The sequence below is a fragment of the Fukomys damarensis genome, unplaced genomic scaffold (assembly GCF_012274545.1).
Source record: "Fukomys damarensis isolate Sample0158 unplaced genomic scaffold, DMR_v1.0_HiC HiC_scaffold_22, whole genome shotgun sequence".
Classification (NCBI taxonomy): Eukaryota; Metazoa; Chordata; class Mammalia; order Rodentia; family Bathyergidae; genus Fukomys; species Fukomys damarensis.
In genome coordinates, this window is record NW_022900934.1 from 17,041,115 (window position 1) to 17,065,550 (window position 24,436).

The window sequence follows — 24,436 nt, forward strand, 5'->3', positions numbered from 1 at the left end:
TTGGAAAACAGTTCTTGAATTCCTTAAGAAGTTAAATGTAGAGTTGTCATAAAACCCAGAGACTCCACCTTAAGTGCAAATCCAAGAGAAATGAAGACATATATCTACATAAAGACACATGTGAGTATTGATAGCAGCATTTATTCATAGGAGGCCAAACATGGAAATAACTCACATGGTCATCATCTGCTGAATAGATAAATAGAATGTAGTTAATTCATAGTGAGTGTAGTAATTTTTAAAAAATAAGAAATGAAATGCTGATACATCTCCAATACAGATGAACCCTGAAAACAGCATGCTAAGTACAAACAAGTCAGTCACAAAAACCCCCATGTATATCATTTAATTCCATTTGTATGATGTCCAAAGTTAGTAGGCCAATCCACAGAGACAGGAAAGTGGTTTAGTGCTTTCCCAGGCAAAGAGTTTAAAGGAACTCAGGGAGTGAATACTAAAAGACACGAACTTTCCTTTTCATTAATGAAAATTCTGCAGTTGGCTGCAATGATGTCTGCACCACTATGTAAATATTTTAAACTTCCTAGTATTCCACACTTTAAATGTGTGAGTTACATGGTGTGTGAATTATTTCTCAGTGAAAGTGCTACTCTGCCCATCCCCAAAAACAGAAGACAAAAAGTGACTGGCACACAGACAGTAACCTATTTATAATATCCCAAGTCCCTTTCCATCTCACAGATGCCTTTTGAAAGGGTTGACAAGCCCTGAGTTCTCAGCTTTCCAGGTTCAAGTCTTCATAGTCTGTTCCTCAGAACGTTATGTGCTCTCCAAAAAAAGACACGGAGCCTTCATTTAAGCCAGAAGTGCTTACCAGAATGACACTCTTAGTGGAATAATTGTTTTCTAGAAAATCTGGGAGTATGAGATAAAAGCCCAGTTTCTACCCACTGGATCCCTTTTCCACGTCTCTAGAGATGGCTTTTATTTATTTGTGTCTATGTTGAATCTGTATAACAAATTGCAAAAGAATCTGCTGAAAAAAGCTAGTGTGAAAGAAGTCCTTCCCGCTGTCTAATTTAGGTTTCTTGTAGTAACTGAAGCCTGCTTCCCACCGCCTGTCTGAATTCTAGCATCTACTGAGGCTTGGATGCCTGGAGTCAAATGGAATAAGTGCCTCTTTGGAGAACAGCTTCTGGAGGCCACTGCATATTTGTCACATGTCACTGAGATCTGCATATGGATGTGAAATGTATATTTAAAAATGTGCACACACTTGGCTGCACGCGCATCCTGCTCCGAATGTATTTATCTAATCGCCCATCACAGACCCACCCTGGGGGTTGGGGAACTGGAGGCTGGCTGACCCATTCACCTTTGCCTGTCAGCTCATAGCCTCCCCGGTCCATTCAGTGTCCCCTGACCACCTCGGCTCCTTTCTCTGCCCCCCTGAGAGGTAGGGGCTTGAAGTTTCTGCTTTGTGGCTGGTTACCCAGCTCCAAAGATGGATTTGTTACCTTGATAGAAAAGAAACAGGCAGCTACACTCCCACAGTAGCCAGCATGAGGGGAACAGAGAGTGAGCATTGGATTTGGAGTCAGCGGATTTCTTTTTTAATACTGGCTGTGTCGCTTTGCATTGACATTGGGTATATCATGTGGCCTCTCTTGGTCTCAGTATCCTGAAAAATAAGGACAAGGACCTAGGTTTCTTAATATACTAAAATTTGGAGCACTTCTTATTTTTATACTTGAAGGTAGTGAAAGTGGAAAATTCAAGGTACTGGAATATTCTGAATTATCTTCCCCTATGACGGGGGACTTAACATCTAGGACTACTGTACGTAAACTAGGGTATTAGTTTTCCATCATCATAACAAAGACCTGGAGTAGTTAACCTCTAAAGAGAGGATTCATCCTGGCTCACAGTTTTGGAGATTCCAGTCCATGATGGATTGGCCCTGTTGGTTTGAGTCCGTGATGAGGCAGCTCATCGTGGTGGGGTGTGTGGCAGAAATCAAAAACACTGCTTCATGGTCACGGAGAAGAAGAGAAGGAGAGGAAGTAGTCAGGGTTCCATAATACCCTCTCCCCATAGCGAGCTAAAGACCTCCCACTAAGCCTTACTTCTTAAAGATTCTACCACCTTCTGAATAGCTCCTCCCTGGACATCATATAGTCAATTAACACATGGGTCTTTTGGGGAAAATTCAGGACCCAAAACATAATACCAGTCCTACACCAAACCCCGCAGTCCTTACCAATGGCAGTTTTAAACTTGAACCCAGCTCTTTGACGCTCTTCCCGTGGAGGAAGTCTTTATCTCCTTCATTTCATATGGGTAGGCTGTGACTGCTTCTTTTCATTGATGATGAAAGGAGAACTGCTGTAACATCTGAGGGTGGCCTCTTGGGAACCTTGTTTCCCTGGAAGTGTGCTTCTCAGAACACACCTCCTATACAGTAAAAAGCCCAAATCACATGGCAAAGCCATGCCAACCCAAGATATGCAAATGAAGAGTCCCACTAGGAATGAATTCCTCCAGCTGTTCAGTTCTCAGACATCTGACTTATTCCTAACTGTTCCAGTCTTCGCCATTGATAACCCAGACACTGTAGAGCACAGTATTATCTCTGCTGAATTCTTTCTTAATTTCTTATGCTCAAAACGTCTGAGTAGTGCTATGTTGTTTTTTAATGTTTGCTATTATTGACTGAATGTTTATGTTCTTCCAAATTTATATGTTGAATCCCTAAACCCCAATGTTATGGTATTTGGCGATGAGGTCTTTGGGAGGAATCACATTTACATGAAGTCATGAGGATAAGACCTCTATGATGGAATTAGTCCCCTTAGAAGAAGAGGAGGAGACATCAGAATACAGTCGCTCCACACACATACACTGAGGGAAAGACATATGAGCTCAAAGCAAGAAGGCAGCTAGCTATCTGCAGGGCAGGAAGAGAGGCCTCACTACTGGTACTTTGATGTCAAACTTTCACCCTCCAGAACAGTGAGAAAATAAACAGCTATTGTTTATGGCACTCAGTCTTAGGTATTTTATTATAGCAGCCCAAGTTGACTAACACATCTTTGCAGTAGTAGAAAACTAGAAGACAGACTGAACCCTGGTGTTTTCCGCCAAGTGCCTAGGTCACAATAGGGGTATCTACACGATGTGAACTTTATACTGCAAATATATTTCCAGGATGGAAATCCATTTCTGTCTCATACTTATTGGTGAATGAGAGTTATGTTTGCTTTCTTCACAAGAGGCCACTATGAGATATCTTTTCCATGGCAAGAGTTGGATGGAGTAAGAGTGTGTACGCGTGTGTATCTGACAGGGTAGTGTGAAGATAATTTCGGGAGCAAAAGCACAGAGTTCCTCTGGGAATGCTCAAGCCTGCACTCTCTTGTTTTCTCCAGCCTTTCTGTGTGAACAGCTCAGCATTGTTTATCCCCAGACAGCCTCCTTCCTCTTGCCCTGCACCAATTCAAAGCTATTATCCAAGGACAGTGGGGGCCTATGGTCCTTTTTATTCAGCAACAGCAAGGTGAAGCTGACAAAATGGGTATTTGTATCATGCTCTGGCCTTCCAGAGACATCATACTCATTAATGAATTAATTCTTCCTAACAACAGTCCTTTCACTAGAGTGGCATTGCAATGCATGCTCATCAGACAAAGGCACTGAGGTAAAAGCTAAGGCTGCTGTTGATATGAAAAGCTCCCAGTTCTGGCCATTGAGGACTCACTTATTTCAGGAACAGTTGAGGCCACAGGACACCAAATACAGAAATTGGGGCTAGGAGTTTAGAGTCCAGAAGTGAGTAAATCCTCTGGTTATTCCTTGAACATATAACTTTGCTACATTGCATCTCTCTTTTCTAATCTGCAAAATGATAGATAAAGTAATCCTGCCAGAATATAGACTTTTGAGGAAGATCAGGTAGCATATGGAGATACCTTGTAACTTGCAACACGTCACACATGGTCGATGTTATTGTTTCTGGGTCTATATGAAGATTCCACGATTAGCTGTATTTGCAGAGAGAATTACCAGTTGCATCAGGGGTGAAGATCAGAAGACAGAGTGAGGACTCGTAAATCTCCTGGCTCAGGATGGTGATTAAAAAAAATACGAGACAAAAGCAAGCACCCACAGATTCTTCCACCCCACCATTCATACCCTCACCATACACTCCTAGGTCCATGTCATCCACCTGTTTCCCAGTACCCTAAAGCCATTCATTTTCACGTGCTTGCTCTCATGAATGATAGGTGTGTTCAGGATTCATTTATTCATTCACTCATTTAATTGTATTTATGTATTGAGAAAGCATTGTATTGTTCTTCTAAGTGTGACAATTATTGTCAATGATGGGTGATTAAAAAGATAACACTTCTGAGACACATTCTGCCTAGCCCTGCTATGCCTAAACTTGGTTTTAGGATATTGACAATAGTACTTTCCATGACTGGTGGCTCAGTCATCAGTCATAACTTCCAATTCCAAGATCCAGCCTTTACATAAGAAGCTATTTATGGTCTCTTTAGATCACTTTGTGATATAATGTTTTTATATTTGGTAAAACACATGCATGTAAAATGTACCTCATTAACTATTTTAAATGTACAGTACAGTGCCATTAAATACACTCAACATGTTTTGCAAACATCAACACTATTCATCTGTGGAACCTTTTTATCTTGAAAAACTGTAACTCTGTACCTACTAAATAATAACTCTTAACTTGCCCTTCCAAGCCCCTCATCACCACCATTCTACTTTCTAACTCCATAATTTTGATTGCTCTAAGTGCCTCATGTTTAAGTGGATCATGTATTTGTCTTTTTGCAATTGGCTTATTTCACTTACTATCATATCTTGAAGGTGAATCCATGTTGTAGCTTGTGCCAGAATTTCCTTCCTTTTATGGCTGAATAATACTCCATTTCATGGATATACCATATTTTGCTTATTTATTTATCTGCCCACAAGCACTTGGATTGCTTTCACATTTTTGTGAATATTTCTGCTATGAACACGAGTGTGCCCAGGACCACTTTTAACTTAGCATGAATGGCTCAATCTGATGAAAATTCGCTGACAGCCAACCACCATACTTTTCCACAATGCACCGCTATCTTTGTGTAATATTCAGACAACCGTGTATGTACTTGAAATTGACTGATCGCATTTGGTACAAAAGGAGAAAGCCAAAATAGCCAGGAACCCAGCTCAAATACTATTTCTTCAACTTGGGGAACTTACTTAACTTCTTTGAGCCTTAGTTTCATCAATTGCAAAATAGGGATCGTGCTTTCTGTGTGAATGACTTGTTGTTTGTCCATGGCATGTGCAGTCCAATGATAGAATGAATGGCAGTTTCATCCCTCCAGGGCTTGGCACATATTACATGCTCATTAAATGTTCAAATTAATGATTGCTGTTTTCTTTGCTGAAATCTGTAAACAGCAGCCATTATTTTTTTTTTTCCAATTTTGAATCTCTTGCCCTCAGATTAGTTGTTCTGTATTCTCCACTCAGGGTTGCCCTACCACATCAACCATATTGATTACATATATGCATATGCATGTATCCCTGTGATATTGCATGGTTCAAGAGTATGGTTGTATTCCTCTTGTAGTGGAGAAAGTCTCTTAGGAAAATAGAGGCAAAAGAGGTAGAGTCATAACCAGACTCAGGGAAAATCAAGAACCAGAGAGAACCACAAGGACCTGGCTCATTGTGGCCTAAGCAACCACTTCTCAAACTTCAGTGTACATAAGAACTACTAGGGAGCCTGTTAAATGCAGGCTCTGACCTTGTAGATCTGAGCTAAAGCCTGAAAGTCTGCATTTCTAGTGAGTCTCTTGTGATATTCCTTGTAGTCCATGAGCCACAGCAGCAAATGTCTTTCTCCTCTAGGTTCATTGGAGAGGATGGTCACAAGGAGATGCCTGGGTCTTGTGCCATGTCTGTAAAATCAGACTCGCTGGGGCCAAGACCCAGAATCTGCAGGTGGCATGTGATTCTGACATCCCCTGGAACCTTAGAACCTCTGATCTGTGCACTGAGGAGAGAAATTCTGGACTTCCTATCCTGGTATTCTTGTACTTCCCCTGAGCAGATCCCAATGGGATGTTTTGGTGCCAGGAGGTCAGCCTTTGTTTACACATTTGATGAGAACCTCAACCTTTTAAGTCAATTATTCAAACTTTACCAGGAACATCCTTTGCTTCAAGGTCTGAAGCACATTTGGATAAGACAGTCAGACATTTGTGAAAATTGAGTTTTGTGGATCGATGGCCAGGGCTGAGGCGTTAGCTCAGCTATGATTACTCATCTAGCCTTTGCCCTTTCTGCAGAGGTGTCTAAGAAGTGAATAAATTAATACCTGTGGAGACTGACAAGGACTTGCAGAACCACAATTTTTTCTCATTTAGAACGTGAAGAGCAGAACCTGGCCTGGGAGGTCCTACCTGGCTCTTGAATCTCTGTCTGTCCTCAAGTAAGAGCAAAATCTCCTCACTGCAGGATGTGTTCTAGCCTGAAATGAAAAGTGACAGGATAGATTCAGCCACAGGTCCAGTTCTGACCATCTGGCCCATCTTTAACTGGTCCAAGGCAGGTATAAGAAGATTGTTAACGGACTCCATCCAGGTCTGTGTCTTGCACATGCCTCACTTTCTGCACTGTTTAAGTCCCACCTCTTTCTCTGAGTTCTGCTCCTATCTTCTCTCCTTTGACCAACAGAGGGTTTGAGATGCTCCTCTTCTCTGGACTTGACTGTCTTCCACTTGGCATACATCAGAACATGACTTGGTAGCATTTCTTGATAGCTTGTCCTCTGTCAGCACACAACCCTTGTGGACACACTTTCATCTTAATACCTAAAATGGAATCATTTTCTCAAAATCTGGAAAGCTTCAGGAAGGCCTAAGACACTGGAATAATTATGAAACTCATTGTTTCCTAGGTATGGATGAAAAATTTGGTCCAAGAGAGCCAGCTCAGTTGAGCATTCCTAGGAGAACAGGAAGGATGGAACACTTTTCTCCCTCCCATTATCTTTATCACCTTTTTCTGATAGCAAGCATATCTTGATCAGCTGGTAAATTCTGAAGGGAAATCATCTCTACTATCATCAAGGACAATGGACTACTTTGTGACTTTTGAGTGTCCTTATGACATTCATTAAGTCACAGTACCCTTTATACTTTGTGTGTGGTACGTGAAGAGGATTTTCCACCAACAAAACAGAGGTAACCATGGGCAGAGCAAATACTCTGGACACAAAATCAGAGAAGGCCCAGCAGGGAAGATAGACAACAGGTTAGCAAAGGGAGAGTCCAGACAGAAGAGAAGGGAAGCTTTAGTTTTATGTTTTTATTACAGCTTCTTAATTTTACTGCAGTGACCTTGGTATATGGATACCTATTATTTTGACACCTGTTAATCCTTGGTATTTCTGACTCATGGAGGAAACACGTGGAAATTGGCCTGGATTTTAGGCAGACATATTAACCTTGTTAGATGGCTGGACCTGGAAGACCTGGGGCTCAAGCATCTTCACCCAGCTCTTCATAGTTCTGTACATGAGCTGAAAATGGAAACAAAAAGACCTCTTTCACCAGGCTCTGTTAAAGTCTTTCTCTTGCGTTAAGCTGGCCACCCATTTTGGTGCTGTATAGGAAGGAACATGATCAGGAAAAATAAGAAAGTAATATATTGCTAAGGTACTATCTTGAAGATCCAAATAAACTGTGTGCCTTGTCTTGCTGGAGGAATTGTGTGTGGTTCTTCCTTCTCATGGCCAGCATCAATAATTCAGATGAATATCAAAATCTGACAGGCTCTGCATATTAACAAGGTGAAAGAGGAAGACAAAATATTGTAAATGTGTGGGTTCTTACCAGATGACTGTCTAAAAGACCAGGAAGTGCAGAGGCGGGAGAGAAATGGGCAAAAGATATTAACTAGAACATTATTGACTCATGGCCATCCAGCTTTAGCAGGAGGTCCTGATTAGTCCTGCTGTCTGCCTCATGCCACCTGCAACTCAGGCATCCCTTCTGTTTGTAAGCCAAAAGTTGTTTATGCACACTTGGGTGTATTTCTCAGCATTTTGCCTTTCCGTCTATTTATATTCCAATCCCTTATTGTCTGATTTGTTTCTGCAAATACGTTTTTCCCACAAGACAAAGAAAGAGGAAGGAGATGTCAGTTCTATGACAATTGTTTAATATGAAATTCTTATTGGAGCCCTGGGATACACAGAGCTGGATATTCCTGAAGCAGAAAGTTTGGAATGCTGGTAGAGAGTGATTACTCACTATTTGCCGGGATCTCCTGCCTCCTCCATGCCTTGGGAAACACGTAGGAAGACAAAGCAGAAATGCCACTTTTGTGCATTTACTGAGTGAAGTTTTGAGGTCTAGTATTTATCATCATCTCCAGGTTTCCTCTTAATGTATTCCACTCATCTCCCCTTTTATCCAATCGCCACTTCTTATGCAGAATGTGCTTCTGAAAACATAAATCAGATTGTGTCACTCTCCTGTTTAAAATCCTCTCAGAGTTTCCTGTTGCATTTTGGGTAAAATTCAGACTTACTTATGGGAGCCTGCATGCCCCAACATGATCTAGCCCCAACTCCTTCTCGAAGCTCATCTTTTCTTCTACCTGCATGAACAATGCTCCAGCTACATTGACTTTATTTCTCTTCCTAGATCTCTCAAAGGTTGTTCTGCCTGTTTACATTTTGCAGTTGTTGCTTTTTCTGTTCTTACCACCCAAGGTAGTCCATGGCTGGCTGACACTCAGCATTTTGGCCTCCACTCTAGTTTTCCCACGCTAGTCCATAATAGCCCCTTCCTTTCCTCCTCGTCACACTCTTCCTTATTATCTATCATATGTTGTGTTTATTTTCTTCAGTGAAAAGATCTCTCTCTGAATTTCTGCGTGTCATTTGCTCATTTGCCTTTTAATCTTTGGTCATCCATCATTAGACGGTAAACTCCATAAGACCAAGGGCCACTCCAGTACCATATATAATGCATGGCACATAGTTGATGCTCAATAAAGAACTCTTGGGTGAAAGAATGAATGAACCAGAAATGAAAAGATTCTCTGTCCACTGTCTCTGCCTTGGGCCCTTCAAAATTCACCCTATCTTTAACCATAGCTTTGACTCTAACCCTAACCCTTGTTCTATCACCATCTAATATTTGATGTTGTTTGGGAAATGGCCAAAGAGCCTGTTGGAGGAGGATCATAGGTACCTCGAGGTGAGAGCGTAGTGGCAAATCTGTACTGGGGCCATGCTGCTTGTGTTCCAAGCCTGGGTCTGCCCATTCTTAAGGGTGACCTATTACTAGACTCAAAGTAAATACACAGAGTGTTTACTACCTGTGTTATGATCATAGTCGTTCTGTGGCTCACCTTACTCACAGCTGAATCTTCTGAGGGATCCTTAAAGACAATAGTAGCACACAAGTCTCTCTGGAACCCCCAGCCTCTTTCTCAAGGCCTGGGGGAGCTTTTAGGAGTTTCTCTGTTTCATGTGACTTTGGAAGACAGTGGTAATACGCAGCCTGTTGTGTACAAAGGAACATAAACTTTAAAAACAGAGAAGGAAATGACTGTTTTAGTGAACAGAGTTGTGGAGAAAGCCACCCACTAAATCATTCCTGCACCAAAAAAAGAACTGCAGGAGAAATGAGAATGAATGACGATGGGGTGGTAAAGATGTTGGGAATCAGAGCTGGTAATGATGCACAAAGCCCTATGTTATTTCTAGTATTAAGGAATGTGTGATTATATTATTCTTCTCATAAAGAGTCTCAATTCATTTTTTGTGGTCACTTCTTATTCATACCCCGTGCAGCTCATGTTCTCTGTGCTTGCATCCTGCCTGGTGTAGACCAAGCCTAACAGCTGGAATAAGGGGCTGCAAGCCTGTAGTCAGACAAAGGGAATCCCAGAAAAATTCTTGGGAACCATTTACTTAAATATGTTCATTGACAGGTGGGACAAGTAAGGCCATGGTAGAAAGGGATCTTACATATCTATTAATTCAGTAGTGATTTATTGAGCAAGTTTGCATTACAAGGCCCCAAGCTGGGAGAGAAAATTGAGAGGGTCCTCTCTTACAATTAGCTCTTGTAAAAGACTATTTAATGGAGATAATATGCAAAGAGCTCCAGCCTCAGAATTATATGTTTTGAGTTCCAATCTAAACTCTACCATTTTATATCTATCTGGGGTAATTTACTGAGCCTCAGGTTTTTCATGTGTAAAATGTGGAAGATGGTGTCTGGACTGTGAATCTACCAAGAATTTATGAGCATACATATAATCACAACACATGCTGATGCTTGATGGCCTATAAAGCAATTTGTAGATGATGCTTTTGTTACTGGGAGGATGATAATTTGCAAGCAGGGAATTGCAGCCACTGGAATAATATAATGGAAAAATGAAAGGGCTGCTTGTGAAGATGGAATGCAGATTGTACGTTGGAGCTGGAGCAGAGAACAAAATGGGACCACCAGACCTTTGTTCGGAGAGGTGGCTGTATTATTGTTTTTTCTATCACTGTAACAAAATATATAAGATAAACAATTTAAAAGGATAAGGGATTTATTTTGGCTCTCAGTTTCAGAGGTTTCAGTCGATAGTCACTTGACCCCATTGTTTTGAGAGTATTTCAAGGCAGAGAATCATGGTGGAGCAAAGATGCTCATGTCATGTTAGCCAGGAACAAAAGAGAGAAAGGGGTGAGAGAGAAGGAGGAAGAGGTCAGTATCCCAATATACCATCTTTCAAGGACATGTCTCGATGACCTACTTCCTCCAACTAGGACCCACTTTAAGTTTCTACCATCTCTCAACAGTTCCACCAGATGAGGACCAACGTTTCAACACAAAAGTCATTAAGAGACATTCTAGAGCTCAACTACAGCAGCAGTCCTTGGCACTGTCTGGAATAAATGAGAATGGATTTTCTGCTATGAGGAATGATCCGATCTATGACAATTACCATTCAGTGGTATCTAACCTGGTAGTTGGCTGAAATATGGAAGGTAAAGAGACCATGCCTGACCATCCAGGATCTCAGAGTCGTGCAAGAGTTGGAGAATCATAAATAAAAAGTGCTGTGCTGTGACTTTATAAGGAATCTGGATGAAGGGATCCAAGCCCAGCCTGTTGGAAATGGACTGGAAACTCCACAGAAGAAATGATGACTGAGCTGGATTTTGAAAGTTGTGGAGGGCTCAACCACTGGGTAGGGCAGTCAAGGGTGGGAGAACACGACAGAGATGGCATGTTATAGTTTACATCTGGATGTCCCCCTAAAGCCTCATGTTCTAAGAGGCTTAGGCCTTGTGGATATAATTGAATTACTGGAGGCACTCTCACTGGCTTGGTGTTGAGAGGTGGGTCTTGTTGAGAGAGGTAGTTTATTGGGGAGAGTGATCCGGAAGTATGTGTCTCCTTCATTGACCTTGCCCTCTCTGTATCCTGTCCATCACAAGGTGAGCAGCTTTCTTCTACTCAGCCCTTCCATCATGCCGAGGACCATGCAAAGACTCAAGCTTCTGAAACATGAGCCAAAATAATCCTTCCCTCCTTTAAATTACAGGTGTCATGTATTTTGTCCCAGTGATGAATACAGGGACTAAGACACAGCATATTCATTTCTCATTTGTGAAACAAAATACTTGATGCTGTATAACCTTATAAATAAAAAGGTTACTGAGATCACAGTTCTGGAGGTTCAAGGGCATGGCTCCAGCATTAGCTCAGTTCTAGCAAGGACCTCAGGGCAGATGGTGTCACAATGATAGGAGCATGTGTACAGAGACAACACAAAAGTTGTCACTAGACAGGAAGCCAAGAAACTGGGGAACTGCCACATTTCTTCTTTGGTAACAGTCCTCTCAAGAAAACCAACTCGGGGATCCCAGAAGTAACTCCCTTATTCTCTGCTAAGCACTCACTCCAGGCTCCCCACGAGGTCCCACTTTTTGAAAGCTCCACACAACCTCCCAGCATCACCCCACTGGCGACCAAGCTTCCAACTCATGAGCCCTTGGAGGATGAGCAACATCCGAACCATAGCAGACAGTGATGGAGCAAATTTTAAGAAAACCAGACGCGCTCCGAAAAAGAGGCTGGAGTGTTGGTAGGCATCATAGAGGGACCATTTTGGAAATCATTTGGGCTCTAGGAGAACCTGAACTGGGCAAGGGGATGGTATCTGTGAGGGCTGTCCTGTGGTGAATTTCGACGACATTTGATTGCAATCCTTTGGTTAGACATTTAATTTACAGCCAGAACCAGTCTTCTGCCCACTGCATCTGCTTTTGGAAGCCACTCATGGGCTTATGAAATCTGTAGCCATTTCTGCCTGAAGGGTTTTCAGCGTTGGGATGCAGTCAGCACTCAGATGAAAAAGGGGTGCACTGCAGAGGGGACCCTTGTAAAAGAGCATCTTCCCTGGGAGCAGGATGGCAGTGCCCTCAGACTCCTCATCTCATGCATTTATTGAAACTGTAACCCAACTTTTCTATCAGAGGACCTCTCTCCGAGCCAGAGGAAATAACAGAATCCTCAGGCAGGGTGCATTTCATCTGTGAGGAGGGAAAGATGGATTTTACTGACGAGGTATACACCTATTAAACTCCTGTGGTTTGGAGAATCAGCCCTGTGAATAGTGACAGCTGGGAGGGTGACATCAGTGGCCCCTTGTGGCATTTCACAGACGTCGGCATCCATGAACTGCAAATCCAGTGTGTCCAAACCAGAAATCACCACTTCTTTCTCAAAAGCACTGCCTCCTTATTCAGGTAAATGCCACCCTGCAGTGGTCCAAGCCAGTGTCTGGGAATTGCCCTCAGCGCCTCCCTGCCCCAAACCCCATCCCCATTATCCCCCAGTTCTGGCTGTTGTACTTCCCATGCATCTGCATTGCTGCTGTCTTAGCCCTAGCCTCACATCTGATAAACCAGGAAATCTGGTTCTACTCCTTGTTTGTTCCTTCACTTCCATTCTACACCCTGCTGTGATTGCAGTAGTGTCTTGCTTTGGTTTACAAGGTTCTGAGCTACCAGTAATTTTTGTTAGTGTTTATTTATCTGGTCAGCATGGAGTACTCTTTTTGTGGAAGGCCCTGTGATGGGTACTGGAGGTGCAGAGGTGAAAGAAACAGGGGGCGTCTATCAGGGACTCGCAACCTGGAGAGGTGTGGTTGGAGAGGTGACCATAAGGAAGGTCAGTGTTTAAAACACCGAAGTCTGCGTTCAGCATGGTGAGGCTCAGATGGTGGGAGCCATCCCTGATGGAGACCAAAGGAAGTAAGAGCACTGTCTGGCTTATTGTTTTGTCTGCCTGAAGTTCCTTCCCAATGCCTAAAATATACCAGGGACTGGTTGTAAAGCTATGAAAATAATGTATGCTTTAAATTGAAAACTCAGGAAAAAACAGCCAAAGTATAAGTGTAAGACTTCTTCTCCTAATATCTACCTCGGTCTAGCCATTGTTAAAATTTTGTGCCTTCCCTAATCATTTTTCTTCTTCATGATTTATACTTTACAAAACGTGAGATACCCTTGGGTACAGTATTTTGTACACTGCTCTTTTTACTAACCAATGACCTAGCATTTAAAGCAGCTCTATTATTTCTTGTTGTAAAAAAGAATACACAAGTGAAAGGTATAATAGATAATGTGAAATAAGAAGAAAAGGTGCAAAGGGGAAGGGGAAATGGGAGGGGTAGGGATGGAATTAGCATGAGAAAAAGGAAAAATGGAAACAAAGTCTTTGTAGATAGGGAGGGGTGGAGGGGATGAAGGCAGGGCCGGGAAATGGGGAAAAATAAGAACCGGGATGGATTATGTGGAGGTACAAATTTCCAATAATGAATGTCACTACATTGTATGCCTTAAAATACCAGTAAAATTAATTAATTAATCAATTAAAAGAGTACATAACTATTTCCAAAAGTTTTACATGATAAAAGCTACATGTAAAACTGAAGTCACCTACCACTCGTGTACCTGGAGATATCTTCTAACATCTATAGTAACAATGTGTTCTTTTGGAGTTCTATGTTCATATGTACAGTTAGATATAAATAGAGGTTATCAGTATAGCTGGATTTGATCTTTAATCTTCTTTTGCATCTAATACATTATATTTCTTTGTCTTCCCTTTGAGTAGTTGTGTTCTTCTTTACATATATATGATAGTCCATATAAAATATTATAAATTACTTAAACTCATACTTAGATATTTAGGCTGCTTCTGTATATTCATCATTTCAAAGATCAGGATTATGAAAAGGTTTCTATGTGCATATTTGTCTTCTGGTCCATTTATTTCCTTGGTATTAAATACTAGAAGAGAAGTCGCTATGGAGAAGATTGTAGATATTTCCATCTTGGGTCCAAATGTTTCATTATATGGCAAAAATGAGAGAATTTTCAGATACAGCTAAAGTCTCATCAGCTGACTCTAAGTCAATCTAAAGGGAGTTTATATTAAATAAACCTGACCTAACTGGGCAGGTGTTTTAGAGAGAGGGAGTCTAGAAATCAGGAGCTCTCTTGATAACCTTGAACAAGCAAGCCACCAAGAGCTGCAGGTTCAAGAAGATGAATTGTGCCATGAATCACTTAGCAGTGGAAGGAGATCCTCAGCCACAGAGGAGAACCAAGACCTGGCTGACAACCTTATTACATTACAATTTTGAGAGATCCTGAGCAAAGAACCCAATGAAGCAGAGAACCAGCCTAGACTCCTGGTCCAGTAAAACCTTGGGAAAATAAATGTGTGTTGTTTTAATATGCTAAACTTATGGTGACTTGTTTTGTAACATTAGAAAAGTAATACAACATAGGAAAACTGCCTTTGGTGAATCACGTACCAATTTATACTCCCAACCAGTATGAGAGCTCCCATTTCTAAAACTTCTTTCCAATACTATTACAAAATTTTTAAATGTTTGCTTATCTAACAGGTTAAAATAATATTTATTCTGTGATTAAATTGCAAGTATTCCGTGTTTTTATTTTCTACTTTAAAACTATTTTGGCATATTGCCTCATCATATGCTTTTCTTATTTTTGTCTTTTTTATTGATTTATGAGAACTCTTTATATATGTGGAAGACAGGAGAAAGACAGAAATATGGAGATTGCTTTATGGGTTACAAATATTTTAAGTGTATTTGCTTTTCTAGCTTGACTCCTTTTTTCTTTTTAATAGCAGTTGTTACTTTTGGTGAGCAGGGTTATGGATGTTCTTTTCATTCTATTGAGTTTCACAAATGCCACTCTGATGGGGTGTGTAGGAGATTGGTGGATGGTAATGAGAATGAGAAAACAATTTCATGAGTCCAGATGAACTAATGAAGATGAAACTTGAGTTACCTTAGGGATTTTAGGGATGGTATGCAGGGCATTGAGCTTCAGGAATTGAATCAGCAAACTTTGATATTGTTTGAACTGCCTTTATTCTGGATGGGAAATGGAAATGTAGAAATAAAATAAGTAGAACATATCCTGGCCTGGACCTGTGAAAGACATCTCCCTGGCACAGGTGAACTCTATTGGTACTGTTGTGTGCTATGTAACCTGACTCCTTGGTGCTATGGTTAAATTTGTGTGGCTCTCAGTTAGGGTCCATTTTTCTAGTCCCATAAGGGGACATTTGACTGCAACTAGACACATTTTTGGTTGTCTAGCATCTAGTAGGTAGAGACCATGGATGCTTCTAAGCATCTTACAACACACAGGTGGTCTTCTACACCAAAGAATTATTGGGGCCAGATGTCAGTAGGGATAATATTGAGAAACCCTAGTTTAGTAAAAACAAGAGGGACGATGTGAATCAATGCTATGCCTAAATTAGAGCCATGTGCAGGCAGTACACCATATTCTGCAAATAACTGACCTCCATGAACATTTTCTCTTTCCCTTGAATCTCTAGTGGGTACCAGCTAGCCTCTATGATACTGAAGATGAAAGTGAGAACTCAATACCAAGTAGTAGGAACCCCTAAGTTCACCTGTAGAGTTTTGGCCACAAACTTCCCAGCTTGTCCTAAAGCTTTAGAGCATACTATAAAGAACTTCTGTTTGTTAAGGGCGCTGAATATATCCTTTCAAATACCGAATTGAACATCTATAAAATTTACTACTGTTTACTTAGCAAGATTCCCACATTGTGTACAAACCCATCAACTACTGGCATCTCGTTTGATTCTGGGGATCCATTCACTTTGCTCAGATAGAAGCTCCATGCCTGCCCGATGAGGTCAGCTGTGGGAGGAGAAAGGAGACTGGATACTGGAAATCCTGAGAGTGGATTAAGAATTGGTATGTTGTAGCTCGAGCTGGACACAGTATAGGTGGGAGATTCTGAATTCTAGGGATAGTACTTTTTCAAAGAAGTCCAGAGAAAAAGGTCAAACTGGACTAACAGCATTAAGCACCTTCTATATCTCTCAAGCATAATATGGTTTCTCTATATGTAATATAGGTAAAGGTATAGTATATTAAGATGTTAGTTTTTTAAAGAGATAGACTCAATGGAACAAAGTTTTATTTTCTTTTATATTTTTAAATGTTTGTTGATAATAACAGTATTCTTTATGGTCTCAGGAAAGATACTGAGAACAAATATTGCAAAAATAAATATTAGCCCTATTGTCACTCATGAAGAATCCCAATGACTGTGTTGTGTTTCTGTGATCTAATTTTACAGACAGAAATGGTTTTTCTGTGTCGAGTCTGTTCTTCAGAAATGGTCTCAGTGGGACAGGTTCTAGACTGACAGCAGCAAATGAGGTTTGCATGGCAGCAGCGTCTCCAACCACCAATTCCACGGGGGATTCTCAGTCCTCCTCAGTCTTAATCCCCCTTGGCAGGAGCTACTGCCCACTTCTTCATGTCTTTTTCCTTCACTCCCTTTGTGCCTGAGCCCTGATTCGCCTGCTTTGGATGTTTTGATTTTTTGCTCTCCTAACTTGCTTTCTGAGACCCCATCTCACCTTTTACTTTCCTTCTATTCTCTGTTTTGCGGGGATTTCATGAATTTCCAAGGCCTCAGTCAATAATTCTTTAGATAATTCCTAAACCCCAATGTCCAGCCTTAACCTTTCTCTGGGCCACAGCTGGCCAAGAAGATTAAAATGTATTTATAAGTCTAAATTAATTTCTTCCCAATATTGTCCGTTTCCAGAAAAGGGATCTTCTTCCTGTTTCTCTGTGGTGAAATATACAAAGTGATACAGTGGTGCATCCATTCCATAATTTGATCCTTTCTATGATTTTGGTTCCAAACCAATCTAGACAGAACTGAATCAGATTTCCCCATAAGGTCAACATTGAACTTAACCATTGAATTTGATTTGGTTCTTTACCAACTGGGTTTGTGACTAGAATGGTGGAAAGAATCGAGTGTGAACCAAGATACTACTGTATTCTCTTTTACATTAGGAAACAATCTCAGAGTAAATTAAAATATGTGTCTTCCTTGCACTGCTGAGGAGGTTCCTGGATTATACACGTAAAGAATCAAACTGTCATCTTTCAAGTGGTCATTGTGTCTACTGATCTTAATATGATTCCGGGGAACAACTACACACTTCTCTCTGAGGGTTGAAAATTGTCAGTGAATGTGGAAATATTGAGGATCTTACCTTCTACAAAGTCTGCTTTTAGCAGATTAGTCATCAAACTCTCCAGCTCTGCCCAAATGCCAATAACTAAGCTGTGTGACAACCCAGCTTTCACCCCAGTGTTAGTTTAGCACCTGACACACCTATGGAGAAGACTAAATAGTGCAATGCATTAGAAAAAGACTGGGAGGATGGATAGGAAAGGAGTCTGTGGGATGAGCCAGAGAAGTTGATGCCTGATGAATACAACTTCCTTTCTTGGGATTTGGAGAATTTTAAGCTGGAAGCTGTTGGAAACCAGTTGAGTTCTAGCTGAAGAACTAGTGTGAGAGATTTTGGCATGCAGTGGTAACCAAGGAGGCAACTTTTGAAAACCTCTCCAGTGATTCTGAGATTCTGGGATGATTCCTATGCCACAGCTGAGATCTGAACCCTGCCAAGTTGCATGAACCTCAGCTTGGGAATCTTACTTAGTCAGAAGACACCCAAGCTCTTTAATTTCAGGTGTTACTGGCTCAGTTGACTTAATAATGTTCCAGTGTGAGTTTTTTTACCCACAGGAATTTCACCAAGCATTTTTACAGCACTGGAAGATCAAAGTTCCATGTATTGCTGAATATCATATTCATTAACAAGATACAAAAATCCCCCTAAAACTGCCCGTCCTGTCAGCTAAAGGAGAAACTGCCTTTTGATCCTTGATTTAAAATAGTAGGAACAGATGGCATGATTCGTGGAATCCTCAAGTTAGAAACCACAAGGAAGTCCAAACAGAGAGGCAGGTGCTGTAGACTAGACCTTTGTAAGGTCTAGAGGACAAGTAAATTCCAGTGAGTCAGTTCACACTGTCAGAGTGAGTAGTTTTATGTCTTCAGAGCATAATATATGTCCTTATCTTTTTTTTTTTTCCTCTCCCTTGTTCTAAAAATGTTTGATCCCTTTAATGCCTCCCCAACCTTGCTGGACTCAGGGAACAGTCAGAAACTAAGTTCCCAGCTCTAACAGCTCCTTTCTTAGCCTGGAGCTACATCCTGAGAAACTGCAGAGTAGGAACCAGTAGGCTCCTAGCACTTTAATTTTGTTTTCATTGTCTTTGGTAACACATTCTATTCATCTTTGCAATGTGGATGAAAGGTGGGAAGCAAAGATAGGAGAAAATGGCCTCTCCACTGGTCAGGAGACTCTGAGTAGAGATTACTTATTAATCTACGTAGAGCCTGGACTACATGTTTGTCAGGATGGAATCACTAGCAAAGTGACCATGACAGTAATAACTGTGCTGACCACAGAGATCAAGTACAAGAGCTTGTTTGTATTTTATGCTAGTGGTTGGCTTTTTGTATACATTATTTTTATTTAAACCGTCAGCCGCTTTCTAAAGTCATTATCATGATCTCTCATACTGATGAGAAAATTGAGCTTTAGCAAGATATGGGTTTTACTTTTCAGAGAAGTGAGGCTTGGGTAGTAGACTAAAACAAATTTCATTGGAGCCATGTCACATGTTAACTGTTTTCCTGATTCTTGGGCTTGCTTTAGTGCTACTGCAATGGCCTTGTGGACAGTCTCAATGACTGTAGTAGCAACAATGTCAGAGTGTAAATATGGTGATGGTGGATGAGATTTCTCCAGGAGCGAGATGGGAGAGCACTGGGAAAGAATTGACTTCCCTGCTTCTCCTAACGCATAGGACATGCAGGAGTGTGTCTGTGAATGTCAATTTTCTATGTCCCATTTTATATAACTAACAGTTTGTCCAGTCATGATTAAACAGTGTTATCCAGATTTCTGTAAGCTGCCACATTGGATATTTCTTACTAAGCCTGTACACTGTGCCTGTCCCAGAGAAGGGAGAAGGATCTTGATCATGGGATTGCCAAGGAAAAACTGCAAGCTGACATCGTACCCATCTTCCACTTGGATAAAGGTCTTTGTTTATAAACTCAGTTTAATATACACATTCCCTTTCTCTGTCTGTGTCTTCCTCTTTGGCATTACGTAATTTGTTTCCTGTGTAGTATTGTTTGTCAATCTTTGCTGTTTCTGGAGTTTAAATAAAAAATAGGAAGCCTTTAGGTACTCCTGTGGTTAAATTTCTTTCTGCTTTTCTCTATTGTGTTCTATGATTTGAAGGGATTATTTCACACTTAAAATATTGGTTTGTTTGGAGGTTATCTTGTTGTACAGTGTAAAGAATGACGCATTTATAGAAGAGTAAAATAAATACATTAGTTCTCTCTGGCATTTGAGCCCATTTCTGGACTTTCTGGTGTTCCACTAGTCAATGGGTCAATTAATTACCAAGGTTTTAAATATCAGGGTCTTAATAATTATAATATTGTGGTTTTATAATGTATTTTGAAGATAGAGCAAGTTTTCCAACAGTTTTTCTATCTATTCTCGCTACTGTTTTCCAGGGTCTTAGAATGAGCTGAAAAAATCTGTCTGCTTCACCTGTTTGATACTTCCTCACTTTCAAGATTCAGTTAGAGCATTCTCTCCTCCAGGGAGCCTTAGCTATGCTCTTCCAACCCTGGTTTGTTCCCAGAATATCCCTTCTGCCACCTGCTCATATGGTGCAGACTCCATGGTTGGCTCCACTGAGCTATTATCCCCTTGAGAGCAGAGATAAAATCTGCTTCACGTCATGCCTTTTAACAGTTAACATGATGCCTGATACATAGTTGGTGATTATTCCATTGATCTGTTGCATAACAAGCTATCTGAAGCTTAACGGGAGTCAGTGTTTCATTTTTTGTCATCTTTTGTTTTGATGAATTGTGACTGGGCTCATCTAGCTGGTAAATGACTGCAGTTGCTCATGTGGTTGCATCAGGCAATGGCTGGAGCTGGGGTCATGTCTAAGTCTTCCTCACTCACAGTTCTCATGGCTGACATTGGCTGGCATCTGAGGGCCTCATCTGGGGCTGGTTCCTGGAACACTTGTCTTGGCATCTTCATGTACCCTGGGCTTCCTCACAGCATGATGTGTGGGTTCCAAGAGCTGGAGCACCTGAAAAAAGCTGTGTTACCTTTTATGACTTAGCTTCCTTATGTTTGCAACAGCCATTGGTTGATGCAGTTACAAAGGTCCATCTAAGTTCAAGAGGAAGAGGCATAAACTCAACCTCTTGATAGAGAATGATAAAAACATATTGAAATAATCATAGTATGATCATGGTCATCACCAGAAAATATAATCCAATAACTCAAGCAGTATATTGAGATCTATATGTGTCTACGTATATTCCACTGTTATAAAAGTGCTAAATACATATTTGCCAAGTAAATTTGTGAATGTACCATTAAAGATCACTGCAGTGAGTACAGCTGGAGCCTAGTCTTCATCCAGCACTTCTGGTTTATGAGCAAAAGACCAGGTGTCAGAGTGAGTGTGCTTCTTCCTTCCTGCCCCCAGTTGGAGATGAAACCAAGTCATTGGGCTCTTGGGGAATTTTTCTCATCTGCAGAGCAATTCCAGAAGCTGTAGGGGGTTGTGTGCAGCTAGGTGGTAAAACATTTTTGAGTTCTTGGTCATAAAGTTCCTCTCTTCCATTCAAAACACCAGGTTATTAGAGTTTGTTTTTCCTTCCCTACTTTCTGAAATAAGTGCTTCAAAGAAGACAGATGCAGGAGAAATGACATATGAAGCCTTTCTGCTGAAATGTGGGGTTTCTGTTCAAATGGAAGGTGCTGTGTTTGTGACGGCACACCAATTGAAGAATGGAACTCACTTTTTGAACAGTGGAGTTTATCTCTTTTTTTGCTCAGAGGTACCTCTTGCTAGTAGAGAAAGCTAAAGGCATTTGAGGAAACTTCTTCTTTGATTCTGCTGGATTAAAATTACTTGGGACATAAATGAGGAAGGTGGAAGGTCACATGAGAGAATTCCCCAGGTTCACAATGGCCCTATAGGGCCTTGACCAGTCTGATACCTGGGAGGTTCCTGGTAGTAGGGGAGAGTGAAAGATTCTGCTGCCTGGGTGTCAGTGACAGGATTTGTCTGTCTAATGCAATGTGTGCTGGCTCATTTGAAGGGAAGTCCTCACTGAGCCAACCTTTAATAAATATAGTAATTACTAGACTCAGGTGCTCTGTGTTCAAATCCTGATTCTGCTGCAATCTAGACCGTATTACTTCACTTCTTATTGCCTCAGATGTTCCCTCTCAATCATGGGGACAATACTTGGGCCTACTTTTAGAAGTATCTATGAGCGTTTGAGTGTTCAGAACAGCACCTAGCACTTTATAAATATGTAATCAATATAAGCTTGTATTTTCAGTGTTGCTGTTCTAATTGTCATTATCACTCATGAAATATTCTCCCTAGACCGGAGTTCTGCAAGTGATAGATGTAATTTTAAATATTCTATTGATATATTAATATAAAATCAAAGGAAATGAGTGCAATTAATTTTGGTGGTATATTTAACTTAACCAGTAGGCACAAAATATTATTTCAAAGTGTAATCAACATAAAAATCATTGATGATATATTTTGTATTCTTTTTTAATGCTAGGCTTTTAGTCTATGATGTACAGTGTTTCCCCCCCAGCACACCTCAGTTAGCATTAGCAACATTGACAATTCAACTGCTCAGTAGCCTTTTGTGGTTGGAGGCCCATATATTGGGCAACGTGGCTCCAGAAGTCTTTTTCTTATGCTGTGATTCAGCTGCAGCAGAAAAGATGCCTGCTAAGAGAGAGGGGTAAATTCTTACTGAGTACTGCATGAGGTTGGTTGTTTATGTTATAATATAATTTAATCTTTATGAGTATTTTGCCAGCAGGTATTTTAGATTTATTTTATAGCTCAAAGGGAAAGAATCAACTTGTCCAAAGTTACCCACCTATGCAGAGGCAGAATTTGGACTCAGATCTACAGTACTGAGATTCCTTCCCCTGGCAAGATGATGACTAGATGTTCTAGCAGGACATGAGGGCTGTCCATTGCTGAGAGGGTCCTCACACAGGGCCATCTGCCCACTATATCGAGCCTCCTGTGTGGCCACAGTTGATGATTGCCAGCTGAGCTGCTTCACAACCAGAGGAAGGGCTGAATCCAGTGCCAAGGTGAGAGCTCAGGTTACATCTGGGCTTGTAGCTATGGCCTAGGTCATGATTTAGTGTGAGTCTGGGATCTGGGTCCAGTCTGTGCAGGGGCCAGAGCTGAGACTGACTTGCAGTAGAGTTCAATCTGTGGCTGGGTCAAAGTTTGACCTGACACTAATATGCGAACTCTGGTTTGAAACAAGATTGGAACTCATTTCATGCCCAAAGGGCAGAATGGGAGGTACAGCCAATTCACAAAGGCTTCCGTGTTTTAGGTGATCCTGCCATGCTAGGCATTGGAGCCATGCTAGGCAATATCTCTGTCAGTGCCTGGACCTTGTCCTGCCTCTTCCATGGTACAGAAACAAAGGACTGGGGCCATCCTGGGGAACAACGCAAATGCTTGCTTGCAGTCATGGCTTCAGTGAGGGTTCCACCTTCAGCAGGAATGGTAACTTTTCTGGTGAATGTTAAGGATTCACAGTGACAGAATCCTCTCCTCTGCACATTTGCCCCGGAGGGGACCAGGACCCATGAAACTAGGATCTAGCAGCTGTGTGGCATGTGGCCGAGGCCTGTGAAGCAGAGGACAGAACTCTGTTGGCCCTTAGCAATGGCAAGCTGAGCTTAGTAGAACTCAGCCAACGTGGCGGGACCATGGGGTCAATGAGCGCATCTGGGAGCCCAGAACACAGTATGCTGTTCTCTCTGAGGTCTGAGCTGAGTCAGGTGGCACAACCAGCAGGGCATGGGGAGGGAGATGAAAGGTTAGATCAAGGCCAGTGCTGGGCTAAGGAGTCATCTCTGTCACATCTTAAAAGAATGACCCATTCAGAAACGATTTTCTTATAGAAATAAAGGGGGAGTCATTTTCAGTAAACTGTTCAGAGAAAAGCAAGGTGGGAGTAGGATGCATAGTATACCCTCCTTTAAGAAAACATAAAATATAAATAAAATGTTGAAAGTATAATTTTAATTTGGCAAAGGCAGGGTAAATTCAATAGTCTGTTTTGGAGTACTTGGCAACTATTTGGGAAAAGTGATTAGACCTTATCCTCGACTCTAAAAAATACCTTTATGTGTACTGCTATTGTTAAATAATCTCAATTAGGAAAACTGAACAAGGTATAGGTAAATATATACAAAATCTTGTATAGGAAATGATTTATTTCGTAACTGCCTGCCTCAGTTTCTTCATCTATAAGAAGAGATCATGAGAGCAGCCCTTTTAGAGGATCACTGTGAAGATTAACTGAGTAAATATATGTAAAGTCCTCAAAAAAGGCATCTTGCCCAGGGAAAGTTCTATATGAGTGTTGACTGTTATTGCTGCTTCTAAACATAGTATCAAAGAGAGGAACTAAAATAAAATGATTGGATTGCATAAAATGTTAGAATCTCCAAATGTAAAAAAAAATAGCATGCACAAAATAGACTACAAATGACACATTAAAAATTGAACCTAGGTGACAGGAAAGGAGTAAATATTCTATATGTGTAAAGTTATTTTAAATCAATAAGAAAAAAAGATTTCTCAAAAGAACATAACCAATAGCCTTCTGGACACACACATAAATTATATATTAATTCATTCTTTTAACAAATATATTTCACTTACCCATTCTACACTGGACTCTTTCTTGGATGCCGCAGCAACGGTGAGCAAAACTCAGTTCCTGCTCTCAGTGAATTCACATTTATAGACATATAAACAAGGAATGTGGTTCACA

At 41.0% G+C, this 24,436-nt stretch overlaps 1 protein-coding gene and 1 long non-coding RNA gene across 11 annotated transcripts in view; one reads left to right on the forward strand and one right to left on the reverse strand.

The window, feature by feature from the left end:
• Nucleotides 1-24,436, forward strand: part of Ptprt (protein tyrosine phosphatase receptor type T) — an 810,280-nt gene that overhangs the window by 274,058 nt on the left and 511,786 nt on the right. The window lies entirely within an intron of this gene.
• LOC104867139 lies at nt 1,561-7,105 on the reverse strand. 3 transcript variants are annotated; one of them, XR_002025595.1, is made up of 7 exons: nt 7,048-7,105; nt 6,678-6,860; nt 6,450-6,517; nt 3,930-4,001; nt 2,222-2,315; nt 1,859-1,989; nt 1,561-1,642 (listed from the first exon to the last, which is right to left on the reverse strand). It is a non-coding gene; the product is annotated as an uncharacterized LOC104867139 (long non-coding RNA). The 3 variants fall into 3 exon arrangements; XR_781683.1 differs by having other exon boundaries at nt 2,222-2,318; XR_781684.1 differs by having other exon boundaries at nt 1,562-1,642; nt 1,888-1,989; nt 2,222-2,318.